At 42.1% G+C, this 17,730-nt stretch overlaps 1 protein-coding gene across 2 annotated transcripts in view; it reads right to left on the bottom strand.

Moving 5' to 3' along the window:
- Alpk1 (alpha kinase 1) overlaps positions 1–15,690 on the bottom strand; it is a 111,989-nt gene extending 96,299 nt beyond the window's left edge. For both annotated transcript variants that reach the window (XM_040751816.1, XM_040751817.1), the window contains exon 1: positions 15,579–15,690. The gene's annotated coding sequence lies outside the window, so the exon portion shown is untranslated. The remainder of the gene's footprint in view (positions 1–15,578) is intronic.
- Positions 15,691–17,730: the final 2,040 nt, after the last annotated feature.

Here is a 17,730-nt window from a genome sequence, read left to right as displayed (position 1 = left end):
AAATAAGGACAGGAAACCATCTTTGTGTGGAGGGAAGGGGGTTAAAACCAGGAAATGGGAGCTGTTAGGGAAGCTGTCTGTGTCTGTCTTTCACTGTGCTTCACAGGGTCTACTATGTGCCAGGCACAACGCTAGTTGGTAAGGGAGCAGAGGTGAAGCCGGCAGGCATTGCTGGGCATCCCTTTCTAACCATGCTTCTGATTAGATCTACTGATACGACCCCCCTTCCTGACTCAGGCCCTCAACATCCACTCAGCCACAGCATCCGTGACTCAGACATAAAATCTTAGCAGATTCAAGGATTCAACAACTTCTGGAGTTAGCTGTCTGTCCCAATTCAATCAGAAATAGTAATCAAAGGACTGCTATTGCTGGTGGGCAAGCACGGGGCGATCCTAGCAGCAGGAAAGAGCACACAAACACATGAAAATGAGATGCGAGGAGGATTGAACGGCTTGGTTATTGGTTGACGTGTGAGGCTCCCGCTCACTGGGAGTAGTGTCACTTCCGCGCAGGTGGCCCTGCGCATGCCACGGGGAATAAACCAGTAATCAGTGTTCCTCCATGGTCTGTACTTCAGTTCCCATCTCCGAGTCTAAACCTTGAGTTCCTGCCCTGATGTCCCTTTATGAGGGGCTGATGCGTAAGCTAAATAAACCCTTTGCTCCCCAAGTTACTTTGGATTCTTGTGTTTGTCACATCAGCAAAACCCAAACTAGGACAGAACTAAAAGTAAAAGTGTCAACTTTATTGACATAAGGTACCTTTTTTTTAGAGTTATTTATTTATTATGTACACAGTGCTCTGCCTACATATATCCCTGCACACCAGAAGAGGGCAGCTGACCTTATTACAGATGATTGTGAGCTACCATGTGGTTGCTGGGAATTGAACTCAGGACCTCTGGAAAAGTAGCCAGTGCTCTTAACCTCTGAGCCATCTCTCCAGCCCCAATATAAGGTACTTTAAAAAATATTTCTATATCTTCCACCTTGTAGCCTACCTATTACAAATTCTGTGCTCTTCAAGAAAACCAATTATTCCCCCCCCCAGACAGGGATTTTTTGTGTATCTCTGGCTATCCATGAACTCCATCCATAGACCTGACTGGCCTAGAATTCACAGGGATCTGTCTGCCTCTGCTTCCCAAGGACTGGAATTAGAGTAATGTGCCATCACCACTCATCAAGAAAACCAATTCTTAAAAATAAAAGTCTGTGGCAACTTTACAAATTAAGAAAAATATTCTGAGCACTTGCTATGTGCCAGGGCCTGGAGTGCTACAAGGATGAAAAAGGCATCAGAACTTTCAGGGCTCAGGGTTCACAGACGTACATCAAGACTTCCATGACCACAAATGGTTGAGTGTCTGTCTGAGGAAGTAAGCTTTGTTCAGAAGACCAGTGGAGGCTATACACGAGGGCAAGAAGTCACCAGTGAGTGACCTGTGTCAGGCTGGATCTGAGGAGCAGAGTCGCAGTGTGGAGAGATGCACATCGGGCTCAGGGAGTTGGAATGGGGTTGCAGTAAGCACAGAGGTGCAAGGTTCCACAGGCCGTGTTGGCTGTCCTGAGTTCAGGCTTGGTCTGTTGGAAACTCCCACAGCAGCATGAAGATTGATGGAGTGTTTCACAGAAGGTGGGAAATATGAAGTAAATTCATGAGAGATTCAAACTAGAGACGTTTGAGAATCATCCATATGGAGAAGACAGTGCAGACAGAGATACATTGTGAACTTCCTGGGGGATGCAGTTCAGATGTGGAGTATTTCAGTAGCATGCATGAGGTCCTGAGCTCAACCGACATGCCAGGAGGGGAGGGAGGGGATAAACTATGAAAGAAAGCCAGATTTTGAGAGGATGGCTCCACTCAGGGGCCAGAGAGTAGGAAAGCAAGATCTAGAAATTAGAAATACTAGAACCCTCAAAGTGCAGGAGACAGGATGCTGTGCATTGAGCAATGTGGTGATATTTTGTTTATGATCTAACAAATAAAGCTTACCTGAAGATCAGAGTGCAAACCTAGCCGCACTAGTTAGCCATAGAGGCCAGGCAGTGGTGGTGTACGCCTTTAGTCCCAGCATTAGAAAGGAATATAAAGCAGGCGGAGACAGGGGTGCAGTATGTTCAGTCTGCAGTCAGGCTGAGGACAGGATAGACCTAGCCTTGGTAGAGGTAAGAGCTCTCTAGTGGTTGACTGGTTTGCTTTTATGATCTTCAGCTTGAGCCCCAATATCTGTCTCTGGGTTTTTGTTATTCGTGCAACAGCTCAAGTTCTGGAGAAGTCGAAGGAAAGGCAAGAGACCCAGGCAACCAAAGCTCTTGTTGATCTAATGAGTAGCTATTTCCCTGAAAGGGCAGACTGGAAGAGGCTGATGGGTGAATGTCAAAGAAGCAAAAGGGATAAGGGTGCACACATACACTATTTTTAGAAGAACTTATGTTATGAGGAGGAGGGCATTAACAGTCTCAAGAGAGATGAATTTTTCATAAGACTTATCCTGTAGGCCAGCATCTAGTCAATAGCTAAGGAAAAGATGCCAAAAGCAAAAACAAAGTTAAAATGGAAGAGAGGGAATTTAAACAATGAGAGGAATCATAAAAGGGGTAGAAGAGGTTGGCTTGAGAAAAGCCCAGTAGGCTTGGATACAAAGCAGAACATGTTTCTCCAAGGCACAGGGCCAGATACATAATGGCTGATGATTTACAGGCAAACCAAGAGTTCTTCCTGGAGAACCAAGTCCCCTAAAACTGCAGAAAGGGAAATCTGAGCCTTAGGAAGCAGGAGTGGGTAAAGCTAGCTTTGGGGTTGAAATCGTGCTCTGGAGACAGAAGAGGAGGAGAAATGAAAGAACCGAGGTGTGTGACGGAGAAGCCAACTGAGGCTCACCCAGAAGCAGCCAGCCAGCTGAGGACTGTCTCAGATTTAACCCCAACTGCCCAGTGAACCCCAGTACAGGAAGTGATGCGACAGAAACCTCAGGGACAGGACAGACATCTAAGGAGATTTTAAAAACACAAGCAGCCTACGTGGCCAAAAAATGTAGGCAGACTCAGCAGCCTGGGAATAGGGGAGGGCAGAGATGTCTGTAAAAAACAGGTGAGCGGGAGACCTGGGGGGGGGGTGAGAGATGAGTGGGCTGATGGCTGATCTGGACTGGGATCACACAGACCGTCAGGGAGGCTCAGGGTGTGCTGTTGCTCTGTAAGCTGGCAAAGCTGTAGCAACAATTACTCGATACTTCCTGATTTTCAGGAATCTGTAAGTTTTGCCTTATCTGTTTTCTTTATAGCTAAAAGAAAGTTAGAAAACATTATAGATAGGCCTTAAAATCAACAGCTGGGAATTGCATTATACTGAATATGATCTTAGCACTCAAGAGTTGGAAGCAAGGGGGCTGGGGCCCTTCCTTCCACCCAGCCCTTCCCCTCCCTTCCACCCAGCCCTTCCCCTCCAAAACTAACTTAAAATAAGTTCTTCTTGAGTCCTGTTTGCAACTCACTTCCCTTTCCATATCAACTCTCGTTTGGAGGCTTTCAGTAGACTGGTTTCCCCCTTTTTTTTTCTTTAAAAAAATTCTCTCAATTATAGCTAGCAAACTATTCAGTTTTATTAAGTATCTTTCTTCCTCACAATTATATAATACTATAAGACAGCTAAAAATAATCTGCCTTGTTTCCTTCTGTGGGCCTAATGCTAGTCTTTCTTAAATATTAGTATTAATTTCTAGTACCTTGGAGAAAACCCCTCCATTGCTGTTCAGTGCTTACCAAAACTGTGTGGGCTCCATCTGGGAAGCCACTGTTAGTTGCCTACTCCTGTGCATATCTTACTGTTGATAAGTTGGAAGCATTTCCTTTTGTTTCAAGGACATCTTCAATGTTCCAAGAAAATAAGATGCTTCTTGATAATTTTCAACTATTATAGTTTTTCCCTATAGTCCCTGCACGACACAAAAGGCTTAATTTTATGTCATTCTCTAACCTTTTTCTACAAAGGAGTCTAAGTTCTTCAGAGTACCTCTTATTACCAATCCTCATCATTGTTAACAGAAACCCCCACAAATGTTACCTTGTCACACTATGGAATTTCATAAGATTTCCTGAAATTTTAGCGAATGTGTTTCTGGAATCGAAAATGAGTTAATTTTGAATACTAACTAGGATGTTGGCACCGGCTATTTATGCCCTCTCTGTTACCCTGGTTCTACCAGTTTTAAAGCCATTATCAGAGCTGGTTAAATCTATTCTTCTTGTTGGAGTATCACTGCTGCCCTCTTCTGGTGGACTACAACTATAGTCTTGAACTTCCTGTTTGTTTTACTTATTAATGAATGCTATTGGGGCACTCTAAAGAGCAAAAATAGCTCAGTGATTTACAAGGCAGGTGGTGACCCACAGAAAAATTTATGGGGCATGAATATGGCCCTGTATATTGTTAACCTGGTCAATAACCTTTTTAAGCTTCATTTTAATAACAATGCATTAATCTGCCCAAACTTCATCGTGGAAACAAATGTACTGATCAATTGTTTCACAAATCTATAGAGCTTCAGTTGTGGTGATGACAAAGGCTACGCCTATGCTATCTATGGAAACAGAGTTTGCTACAAAATCTGTGGATAGAATCACAAAGCATGCTTAAACTTCTTGGGTGTGTGCAGGGTGTGTGTGTGGGGGATCTATAACATGAATATTTTAGCACGGCTAAGTATGTAAAGAGAACATCAACAAGGCATTGAGCCTTATATATTTATCAGATGCTCCAGGAATCTTCCATGTGCTGAAACTCCAGGGTGCCTCTGATCATGCACCTGCTCCAAGGACACTGTTTCTATTCTTTTCCCTCTCCTTGGCCTTAGCACATCTCACAGCTGATGAAGGTGACCAACTGTGCCTCGTAAACGTGGTTTTGCTTTTCAAGCCCTCTTCGTGTATCTCCCGTGCTGGGCTCTGTCTGTCTCCAGTCTGGACCACTAACTTCCGTACTGGCCTTCCTGCCCGTCTCTCCTAGCTCTTAACAGCACATCCTTCACACACTGTCAGGGAGATTCTTGAAAAGAAGAAACTGCTACTTTGTTACTTAAAAGCAGCTTGTGTAGCCTGAAGAATGAATTCCCAACTCCTCAACTCCAATCTGCTGATTTAGCATGACCTGCCATTGATGTAGCTTCTGCCACATTGAACTTGACCATATTATCCTGAAAGCGTGCCCTTGATATTTGTTTTCTGTTCTGTCACTGTCTCAATCATCAGTAGTTAATGGAAGTATAAATAAGTGGGTTTTAGCATGATAGCTCATATGTCACTGTACCTTGCCCGTATTCGCCCTGTCCCCTTATCCATTTGTTTTCTATGCTTTGTTCCCAACTCTGGGACAGCGTTTGACACCACCTTCTATCAGTAGCTCATCATCCAACTGCTTTTCCCAGTACACAGTGCCTCCTGCTGGTGCGGCAGCATCTCACAGGTTCTCTTTTGTATCTCGGTGTCTAATAGTGGGACCAGCACTCCAAGTTCAAGGCAGGATGGATTTGCTTCTCTCCACCCCAATCAGCTCTTCTCTGAATGTTGCTTCTCTCCACCCCAATGAGCTCTTCTCTGAATCTTGCACTGCCTCTAATGGAGGAGACCCTATTGCTCAGCATGTTTGTGTTTGCTTTACAGACAGTTGTCTCCTAAGAGCACAGAGAAACCCCGAGTAATGACAAGCTATGAGTGCTGACAGCACACAACCTTGAACTTTTCTCCAAGCCTCGCTGCTAATCTCTGTGTCACCTTCAGTGAGACATCCAGGCTCTTCTTCATCGTTCTCTATTATTTTTTAAAATTTAGTCATTTATCTTGTGGCACTGAGGATTGAACCTTAGCAGCATGATCTGCTACTAAAAGTACAACTCCAAACCCGGTTTCATTAGTGTCTAGATGAGGCTAACACTACTTCTCCATAGACTGACAAAAAGACTAAATACGAAAGAGAAAATTCATGGCACATTTAGACTTGAATTAAACTCTAATGTTACTTAGTATTTACTTCCTCCAAAAGCAAAGACTCTGTGTAATCTATATGTTCTCTTGGTTAAAAAAACTTACTAAATATTTGTTGAGTAAGTAAATACATCCCAGAATTGTAGCTACTCAAACTTAATGCAGGTTTATACTTTAATAAAACGCTTCCATTTTTCCTACTTAATATAAATGCTGTACTCTAAGACTGACGTCATCAGTCAGATTTTTCTCACACAGTATCTAAAGTACACAAAGCACACGGTTTGAGAAAAAGCCTTTCATTGTTCCTCCACCCTGTCCTTAACCACTGAAAGCTACACTTCTGTGCTGTTGTTTTAATGGCATAAACATATAGTAAGTAACAAAAGTAAATACGAATTTGTTCATAGAGGGTGGCAGCAGCTGTTCTTGTTTAAAATTAATGAAAATGGAGGAAGGATGAACTAGAACAAAATATAATGATATGTGTGCATGAAAATAACATAGCAAAACCCATTTCTTTGTATTTAACGTACTAAAGCATTAAAAAGTATTGAAAACCACCAATATTTTAAAATTAATAATTCCAGCAAAAACACTCATATAGAAAGTGAAGTGTCCCTGGATGAACAGCTAAGACAATCTTCTAAAAGAAAAAAGTTAGAAGATCATGCTTCCTTGTTTAAAACCTTGCCACAAGGCTGGGCAGATGGCTGAGGGGCCAGGAGCACTAGCTGCGTTTCCAGATGTCCTGGTTCAATCCCCAGCACCAACACAGCTAATCATGATAGTCTGTAACTCCAGTTCCAGATGGGTTTTTTCCTGGCTTCCTGGGGCACCTGCATACACTTGGTGCATAGTCACGCATGAGGACAAAACATTTATAATAAATAAATAAAACTTACCACAAATTTATCGCAATCAAAAGTCATAATATACATCTGTTCAGACCAATGAGAGATTGCACAACAGACCACCATATTTGTGCTGAAGTGATTTCAGCAGGAGTAATGCAAACACTCAATGAGAAAAGTGCAATTCTTTTTCTGTAAATGACATTGGGAAAACTGGATGCCCACATGGCAAAAGAATGAAGGAAATAAAAATTACCTCAAAGGTTCAAATGTAAGAGCTACAATTGTAAAGCTCTTAGAAGAAAACGTGGAAGTTGAGCTTCATGACCTTGGACTTGGAGACAATTGCATGCATCAAGCAATAGAATAAGAATAAAAATCCAGAATTAAAGTGTGTTACCAAAAGATACTATCAGCAGAATGGAGACTCACAAAAAAGATGCTTATAAATCATATACCTGCTGAGGAGTTAATATAATATCCATGATACATGAAGTTTATATACTACTCAGAACACACAAAAAACGACTTAATTTTAAGATACTGGGTAAGTTTTCAAATAGACATGGAAGAGACACAAATGACAAGAACACACACACATCCTCATTGTTACTAATTGAATTCCATCACAGGAATCCAAACCCAAAGCACAATGAGATACAATCTCACATCCATTAGGATATCCACTAGGAGGAGAAATTCACAAGTGTTGGGGAGGATGCAGAGAAGTCGGAACCATTGTATTCCATAAGAAATTAAAAAAATAGAATTCCCATATGATCTAACCATCCCACTTCTGAGCATGCACCCCTAAGAACTGAAAACAGCGTCTCAAAGAGAAAGCAGTATAATCGTGTTCACGTCAATAGCATTTGCAATAGCCAAAAGATGGAAGCAACTTGTGCATCCACCAATCACAACAGCAGACAAATTCTGTGTGCGCATGCACACAGTGAGCATGAAAAGGAAGAACGTGCCACAGCATGGGTGAGCTTAGGCGGCTCATAGGGAGTGAAAGACGCAAACCACAAAGGGACAAAGGCTGTGTAAGTCTACTTCTCCGAGGTACTTTGAATAGTCAGGTTCTCTGAAGAGTAGGACAGTGATGGCCAGACTCAGGGGAGGGAGAATGAGAGGTTAGCATGAGTGGGAAGAGGGCTGCAGTTATAAGAAGTGAAATGATGTATTGTTTAATGACATCAAACTGTGCGCTTAAAGTGCTTACAATGACACATTTCATGCTATGTGGATCCTATGTGAGTTTCTCTTTGTAGATCAGGCTGTCCTGGAACTCAGAGAGATCCTCCTGCCCCATGCTTCTCAAGTGTTGGAATTAAAGGCATATGCCATCACACCTGCCCTATAACTACATATTTTAAACACCATGAGTTTGCTAACAACTTCTGATTCCCATCTCCAGCCCACACCTCTCTCTTGGACTTAAGAGGTATATTTTCTTTGATATTTATTATGAGTATTTTGCTTGCATGTCTGTGTGTGTATCCTAAGGTGTATACTTCCCTGGAATGGATGGTTTCAAGCCACCATGTGAGCACTGGGAACTGAACTCAGGTCCTCCAGAAGAGCGGCCAGTGCTCTTAACCACTGAGTCATCTCTCCAGCCCCAAGCATGACATTGTGAACATGTTCACTTGTGGAGGCCCCATGCTTCTGCTCATGGTGGTGGCCACTCCTGCTCTCAGGGGTAGGTGTAAGAACCTGAAGGGAAATGCCATGTGGAAAGAACTCAGAGGGGGTTCCTAGATGCCCTGCTGCACATGCAACTTCTACTTCATGAATGTTCAGTTCCCATCTAGAAGGCTATTTCTTGTCTACTGTTATTGGGGAATAGCTGTATTGAGACACTGTGGAATGTCCACAGTGTGTTGCATAATAGTTAAGCTGTTTTCACCCCTCTTGTCTTTAGCTCAGACTTCCGTTTTCATCTACTATGGCTGCCTGGCAAGAGAACACACTGAAAGCTCCCAGATTTCTGAGATGGGCTACGTGATAAAAGTCTTAAAAAGTCATAAATACTTTTTTCTTTTTAGGCAATAGACTTTTAAAACATTGCATTCTTAGGCTGGAAAGGTGGCTCAGTGGTTTAGGAGCACTTGTTGGTCTTGCCGAGGACTCATGTTCAGTTCCAAACATCCACATGACAACTTATAGCCACTCATAACTTCAGCTGTAGGGGACCTAGTGTCCTCTTCTGATGCCTTCCAGAACCAGGCAAGCATTGGGTGCACATCCACGCAAGTGACACACATTCAGATGTGCAGGAAAACATTCATGCACATCACAATAAAATAAATAATTCTTAAAAAAATTAGAAGCATCATAATCTTATGAGTGTAAAAGTGTCATTACAGAAAATTTGGCCCAACAATTAACAATTAACTATGGTCCCACCAAGAAATAAAAATCACAAATATTTTATATCCTCATTTCTCTGTATAGCTACAATAATTGCAGTGAGGTTTTCATAAAGTATAAGCCTTTAAAGTTTGATGTGATAATCCTTTATTGAAGGTACCCAGACCGTCTGACCTTCGACTGAGTTAAAATTTGTAGGTGTATTTGGAGATGGTTGGTGCTTGCTCTCATTTGTATCCTACTTAACTCAGGGATGAATTTGGTATGTACCGACTTCTACTTTTCTTTCAGAGTTTCTTTAAAACTTGTCACTTCCTCCCCCCCACACACACTGCTTGGCCTTCATCTATAAATACAAACAGGTAACTGGACAGCCAACCATCATCGACACTAGTCAGCTTTTATCAAAACCTTTCCCCAGGAACAGCTCTACACCCAGATGGCTGGGCGTAGAGAGGGAATATACAACATGAAGAAGCGAAATTGAGTGGTGCTAACAGACAGTGGGGAGGAAGGCATAGCAATCACTTCCAGATCCTGAGCAAGCACTCCTAAGAAGAACACCTGACTCGTAAAATTGCATTGAGTATTGAATGAGGTACAGTGTGCACAATGTGTAGTACAAAGTCTGACCCATAGGACACATTCAACAAATATTTCTCAATGAATGACGCCTTCTACTTGCAGTGATCACAACAATCTTTGTATCCACAACAACCTTCACATCCACTGTTTGAATTAAACTGTTAACTGTTTATTCAAAGGAAATTTATAGAAGCCACACACAGTTTTAAGAATGACACGTTGTCCCCATATCTGACAGAGGGCTGATTTCCAAAATATACAAAGAACTCAAGAAGTTAGTCACCAAAACACCAAACAATCTAATTAAAAAGTGGGCTACAGAACTAAATAGAGAATTCTCAAAAGAGGAATCTAAAATGGCTAAAGGACACTTAAGAAAGTGCTCAACATCCTTAGCCATCAGGGAAATGCAAATCAAAACAACTCTGAGACACCATCTTACTCCTGTCAGAATGGTAAAATCAAAAATACCAAGGACAATTGTGTGCATTCTTTCTGCCAGCCTGGTCCCAGAGCCACACCAGTCCTAAATGAACACTCAGGACACTATATTAATTATTAACTCATAATTATATGTATATAATTATATGTATATAATTATGAGTTAATAATTAATATATATGTTTTTCAAGACAGGGTTTCTCTGTGGCTTTGGAGGCTGTCCTGGAATGAGCTCAGGCTGGTCTCAAACTCACAGAGATCCACCTGCCTCTGCCTCCCAAGTGCTGGGATTAGAGGCATGTGCCACCAAAGTCTGGCTAATATATATTTGTATAAGGTCTTATCTTACTGAGAATGCTAGACTTGCGCCCTCTCCTCCTGGGATCACATGACGATCCTCCACTCTTTACTACATTTCCCAGAATTGTCCTCAACTCCTAGTCCCACCTATCTTGCTTCCCTATTGGCCAACAGTGCTTTATTTATCAACCAATCAGACAAATCAATCAACCATCTACACAGAAGGACTCCCCTCATCAGACAGTTTATGCTGGAGAGGATGTGGAGAAAGGGGAACACTCTTTCAGTGTGGTGGGAGTGCAGAATCATACAGTCACTTTGGAAATCAGTATGGAGGCTCCTCAGGAAAATGGGAATCAGTCTACCATAAGATCCAACAATCCCACTCTTAAGTATATACCCAAAAGATGCACATTCATATAACAAGGACATCTGTTCAACCATGTTCATAGCAGCATTATTTGCAATAGCCAGAACCTGGAAGCCACCACGATGCCCCTAAACTGAAGAATGGACTGAGAAAATGTAGTATATTAACACAATGGAGTACTACTCAGCAGGAAAAAACAATGGAATCTTGAAATTCGAAGGCAAATGGATGGCATTAGAAAAAACCATCCTGAGTGAGGTAACTCAGTCATAAAAAGCCAAACATGTACTCACTCATATATATAGACATAGAGAAAAGGATTACCAGCCTACAACCCACACCTCCAAAGAAGCTAGAAAACAAGGAGAACCCTAAGAGAGACATACATGGTCCCCTGGAGAAGGTGAAAAAGACAAGATCTCCTGAGCTAATTGGGAGCATGGGGGGAGGGGAGAGGGAGGTAGGAGAAAGAGAAGGGGAGAAGAGGAGGGGAGCAGAGGGGAGAGGAGGACATGAGGGCCTGGGAAGATTGGGTCAGGGGAAGAATAGAGGAGAGCAAGAAAAGAGATACCTTAATAGAGTGAGCCATTATAGGTTCAAAGATAAATCTGGCACTAGGGAACTGTCGGGAGATATACAAGGATGACAACAACTAAGATTCTAAGCAATAGGAAAGAGTCTGTCCTAAATGCCATTCCCCTGTAATGAGATTGATGATTACCTTATATGCCATATTAGAGCCTTAATCCAGTAGCTGATGGAAGCAGAAGCAGACACCCACAGCTAAGCACTGAGCCAAATTCCTAGAATCCAGTTGTAGAGAGGGAGGAGTGATGAGCCAAAGGGTCAAGACCAGGCTGGGGAAACCCACAGAAACAGCTGACATGAACAAGGGGGAGCTCATGGACCTCAGACTGACAGCTTGGAAACCAGCAGAGAACAGAACCAGGCCCCCTGAAAGTGGGTGTCAGTTAGGAGACCTGGGCAGTCTGTGGGGCCTCTGGTAGTTGAACAGTATTTATACCTAATGTGTGAATGGGATTTGGAGTCCATTCCACATAGAGGGATACTCTCTCAGCCTAGACACATGGGGGAGGGCCTAGGTCCTGCTCCAAATGATGTGACAGACTTTGATGATCCCCCATAGAAGGCCACACCCTCCCTGGGGAGCAGAAGAAGGATGGGATGGGAGTGGGTGGGGGGACATGGGAGGATGAGAGGAAGAGGGAACTGGGATTAATATATAAAATAAGATGTTTAGGGGGAAAGAAATAAATAATAAAATTTAATTCATAATGAGCAAAAAACAAAAAGAATGATATGTTGCTATGAGTAGTGCAATGAAATCTGTGCTACTTTGTTCTGCTTGGGGATATTGAATCAATTGGTCCATTGACCAGTGGAGAGTGACAGAATTCTACCTCTGTCCTCTACGGGTGCATGTATGGGTGGGTACACAGGGGCACACACACACACACACACACACACACACACACACACATACACAGAGCATTAGTTGAACAATAGTAGTAGGGTGACAGTATTGATTGTGATTGTTGTAATATTGACATTTATTTTATTAAACCCTTCTGTCAGTTGGCTAGAGTTTAGAGGTCTTATCAGATACGATAACAAATAACAAAGAACAGGAGGGTTTTTTTAGTTTAGAGAGTGGGTATGAATGAATAAAATTGAGAGCTATGGTGTGTCTTGGTGACTGCCAACTCCAGAATCTGAGTCTGGAAGTAAGCAGGGCGGGGTGGGGGTGAAGAAACACACGCATAGAAGAGCTTAAGGAGCAATGGAAATACTGGCTATAGAGACAATGGAAAAGGACAGTGGTGGAGCTTGGGGAAGGGATGCTCACATCAGTACCTATGCCCTTCAGGAAGCTGGTATGAGAATCGTTTTATTGGGTGGGAAGTATGTTGAGAGAGGTGTTCTCAGAAGGCTGGAAGCGTAAGGTGCACAGTGTCATCTGTAGACAGAGCCTGTCACCCATATAGCTTAGAACGAGTATGCCAAGGGTTTTGCTGGTGGCCGCTGAGAGGCCCTGGTGAGCTGTGCTCCTAGCCCCATAGCCTTACATGCTTGTGTCTCCAGCCCACAGGGAGGGGGAGGAGGTGGAAAATCCCTCCCCCTGCACAGAGGAATTATTAAAGCCACCTGCCGCTGGAGGCAGAGGCAGGCAGATCTCTGTGAGTTCGAGGCCAGCCTGGTCTACAGAGCGAGTGCCAGGATAGGCTCCAAAGCTACACAGAGAAACCCTGTCTAGAAAAAAAAAGCCTGCAACTCATAGAAATAGCCATCAAAACTGATTCATCACTTTTCACTCCCAGTGTTTCATTTCTTGATTACTATCAGAGGCCATGAGTCATGGGAGAAAACTTCAGGGTAGTGATATAGTGATCTTGGAAAATGACAACCTGCAATGATGGAACTTTAAATATAGACAATGTTAACAAAACAACAAGAGGAAGAAAAAGGAGCCAAAGTTCTAAAATGTTTTTATATGAAAGAAAGAACTGACAGGATTTTCTTGCAATTTGATAAATGTCATATGCTTCTATCCCAGTGGTACGCACCATAGTAGACAGATGAGCTGGGTTAGGGACAATCCTAAGCAGGGATCCCTGGGCGAGCCAAAGGCACAACTTGGGGTGCAATATACAGTGATAAATTTAGGCACAGTATTAGCAGCCACAAGTGAATACATCCAGGTTATGGCAGTCTATAAGGACAGTGTCTGACTAGGATGCTCTTGGCAGGTAAAGTTTATATTCCTCCCTTTTTTCCTTATCTACAAACTAGTGCTCAGTAGACCTCAGTGAAAACCATGAAGGGACAGCCATGGGAAAAACCAGCCACAAGAAAATCAACTACAGGTCAGAGGTTCCTAACTTGAGAATCTGAAATCCAAAAGGGTCCAGAACTCTCAATTATTTTGAGCTCTGATGTAATGTCACAAGTGCAAAACTCTATTCCTGACCTCACTTGATTGGTCATAGTAAAAAATGCAGGTGCAGTGAATATATAAGCAAGAAATAAAAAATTATCTTTATGCTGTGAGTATATATACAAGAAATATAAGTGAATTTTGATGCTTGGCTATCTTTATCAAAAATATCTTATTCTGTATATGCAAATGTTTTTTTAATTTAAACTTTAGTTGGGTGGTGGTGATACATACCTTTAACCCATCACTTGGGAGGCAGGGGCAGAGGGATCTCTGAGGTCAAGTCCAGCCTGGGCTACAGAGTTCCAGGATGGCCAGGGCTATAAAGAAAAAACCCTACCTCAAAGAAGAAAGAAAGAAGGAAAGGAAGAAAGAAGGAAGAAAAGAAATGGAAAGAAAGAAGTCCAAACTCCAAAACACATCAAGTCTAAGTATTTCAAGTCAGGAACATTCAATGTGTGGCAGGCAATGTTTCAACCACCACTACCTTTCACAGCCCACATGGAAGTCAGAGCACAACGTGTGAGAATTGTATCTGTCTGCCCACCATGCAGGTCCCAGGGTCTGAACCAAGGTCATCAGGCTTGACAACAAGCACCTTTTCCCATAGAGTCGATAGTCGCACTTTTACTGCATGTTAAACTACCAATGGAACCTAATGCTTTGATGGTGAAGGCTTGACAGGTGTCATCTAAAATCAGCAGTGCGTGTACTCTCCTCAGGGAGAGTGTGACTCAGGTGTGCAGGTCCCATGGTACAGTCACTAATGCTCTCAATCGTTCAGTGACATTGAGGAGAAAGAAAGAAGCACGAATACATGTGCAGACTTGGGCAGAAGCAACAAATGCACATGGGAAACTTTAAAATATTTTTAGCCAGGCAAAAAGCCAATTTTGTCATTTTTAGGAGTATATTAGAAGCACCAAGTTTTTTCAGATGCCAAGAGGCGAGCGTTAGATTGGAGATGCCATTACATTGTGACATAAAATTCTCTCATCTGCTCCTGCCTTTGTGCCAGCAGGCACGGTAATCCTAACAACTTCAAAGTTTTAAATGTGAGACTTTCCAGACTAGAATTCTGCTCTCACATAGTAAAAATTCTTAATGAGAATTCCTAATGAGAATTTTTCTTCCTAGACACACAAGGGAGTTTAATTTTTATTCATGCTTCCTTTTTAACAAAAATCTTTCCCGTAGCCAGAATTCCTATCTTCTTCCCAAGCGTGCAGAGTGACTTCCATCCAGCGCTGGCCTGGCAAAATTACTGACTCTTTCGTGCAAGCAGCAGCTTCCTTGTGTGCTACAAGCCCAGTTTCAAGCAAGTAATCCCAACAGTCCTGTAGTGACTTCATCAAACACTGATTTACTGAGAAACAAGGTTAGCTGTTCACTAGCAGGTCGGGCAAGTTCCGTGACAAAGCGCATTGTTATTAATCCTTATATTGTTTTAAAAGTTTCATTCCCCCGCCCCTTCACAACAACTGAAGCCTACTACTGCAGGTAGCCCTACCTCTGCTCTCTCCTCCCCCGAACCTACATAAGGAACTTCTACAAGCACAAATGTTTCTTAGAGCCCCAGAGTTCTTTAAATACGGTCGAGTCTAGGAGGTGGAGCCCCAGAGTCTACCGCTGGCACCTCTGAGAAAAACCTCTACCCTGCATCTGCACCCGCATCTCCTGCAAGTTCTCATTGGAAAGCTGGTACTCACTTTTATCCCAGAGAAAGGGAGAAACACTTAAGACCAGCAATGTGACTCTGAAAATCCCGAATTCCGGCCCAAGCGTTTCTCCTCAACGGCTTTGGTTTCAGGAAGTGGGGAATGTGAAATGAAAAAGCCCTTACTGGCTCAGAACCTGCTTGTGTAACTCCACCACAGGATACGCCCCTTTGGTGGCTGCTGCCTGGAAACGTCTGCTGGGAGTTGTGTTACTGTGGCTGGCACCTTCTGCCAGAAAAACCCCAGCTTCTTCCTCCAGTGCAAATAAACATGCTGATACACGAGCCTGTGTGACTCCTAGTTGTCTGCGCTCTAACTCCGAGACGGAGCACAGAAATGAGACTACTAGAGCTTGTCTTTGGATGACGTCAACACAGTGTCATCGTTGGTGATATCTCATTGGCGATCTGTTTTTTTACTCTTGGGTGACTGACTCCCTTCTGTCCAAGTCCAAATAAGGAGCTTCCCTGCAGTTTCCCAACAGAAAGAACATGTCTGCTGACTCGTTTGTCCTTCGATGAAGCAAATGAAATTTGTGACTCAAGTGTTGACAAAAGCATGTCAAGAATGTATGCGAAGATGATAAGGCGTTTATCAAAATATATTTTACTGAAAAAGATGAAGCGATCAACGATATTTTAACTTTCTCAATTCTTTCTGTTGAGTCTGCTTTGGTGAAAAGGTTTAGAGTAAATAAAAAATGGATTTTATTAATAGAAACCTGCTGGGTTTGGGTAATCCTTTGGCATACAACCCCAAAAATGAGAAAGTGAATGGCTCCCTACCTGTGCAGCGAATAATACGGTCAGTTGGCTAGATTCCAACTTTTCTACCCAATAAGTGGAAGGAAAGAATCAAACAGTCAAAAACTAGTTTGCCTAAAAACTAACTTATGATAAACAATAATTCTTCATATATGACTTTAGAAGTTGTTTAAGCAGCCAGGCAGTGGTGGTGCACATCTTTAATACCAACACTCCAGAGGCAGAGGCCATCGGATCTCTGTGGGTTCAAGGCCAGCCTGGTCTACATGGTGAGTTCCAGGATGGCTAGGGCTACATACTGAGGCCATGTCTCAAAAAACAAACAAACAGAAAAGAAGTTGCTCAAGCGAGGTACACAGAATTGCTATAACAAAACTTTCCATGCGTTTATTTAAGAGTTTCCTTTTTATGTATGTACTTTCATGGAACGTGCTTTATTGTAGCTTTATGTAATATGTATCTGTTAACTAATTTATTAAGCCATAAATCTCATTGAGAAATGCACTCTTAAATAGTACTCTATTATTTGTTAATCAGATGTATAACTTTGTATTTGTCTTTTAAATCAATTACAAGATAAAAATATAAGTATTGTAAGTATTGTAAATACATAAGTCTTTAAAGCATGTATTCAATAATGTCTGTAGCAAAGAAGAGAAATAGTTTTAATTTATGCATGTTTTAATTGCATGCAAATAATGAAAACTTAAAGATATATAGCTTTATATTACAAGAAAAGTCTATGAAGGAAATGGAACAGAAATAGAAACATAGAGAGACGAAGGAATAATATAAAATTTTCAGTCATTTAAAAAAGACTTCATGCCTTTATAGAGAGATGTTAGGGAGTGCCATATCATTTGATATATAATTTTGTTTGGCCCTTAAAATAATTTGCATGGGCCTGGTGGCACACACCTTTAATCTCAGAACTTATGAAGCAGAAGCAAGTGAATAATTGTGAGTTGAAGGCCAGCCTGATATCCTGGTATACAAAGCGAGTTCCAGGCCAACGAGGGCCACATAGTGAGTGAGACCTTGTCTCAAGGAGAGTGGGGAAAAAAGAGAAGAAGAATATGTAGGGTTTTGTTAGGAAAACCACACAGAAATCTTTTGAAATTATTTAAAGTTATAATAAAAGATTAACATCAACTTCAATATGTTCCTCTTTTGTAGAACCATGGCTGGGGACATGTGAGAAAAAAAGTTAGGATTATTTGGGAAGGAGTGAAATTTTAGTGCCTGAAAGAAGGCAATGGAAACATGGAAATATAAGAAGATACAAACAAAAGAGAAGAAGACAGTGGCTGATTCATTTATCTTCATAGAATTTGGACAATGGCCACATCTGTCGCTGATAAGGATTCCTGGCAAAATTC

Source organism: Mesocricetus auratus, unplaced genomic scaffold (genome assembly GCF_017639785.1).
Source record: "Mesocricetus auratus isolate SY011 unplaced genomic scaffold, BCM_Maur_2.0 Super-Scaffold_100009, whole genome shotgun sequence".
Taxonomy (NCBI): domain Eukaryota; kingdom Metazoa; phylum Chordata; class Mammalia; order Rodentia; family Cricetidae; genus Mesocricetus; species Mesocricetus auratus.
The sequence above is the reverse complement of the archived record's forward strand: the minus strand, read 5'-3'. Positions and strand labels throughout refer to the sequence as shown.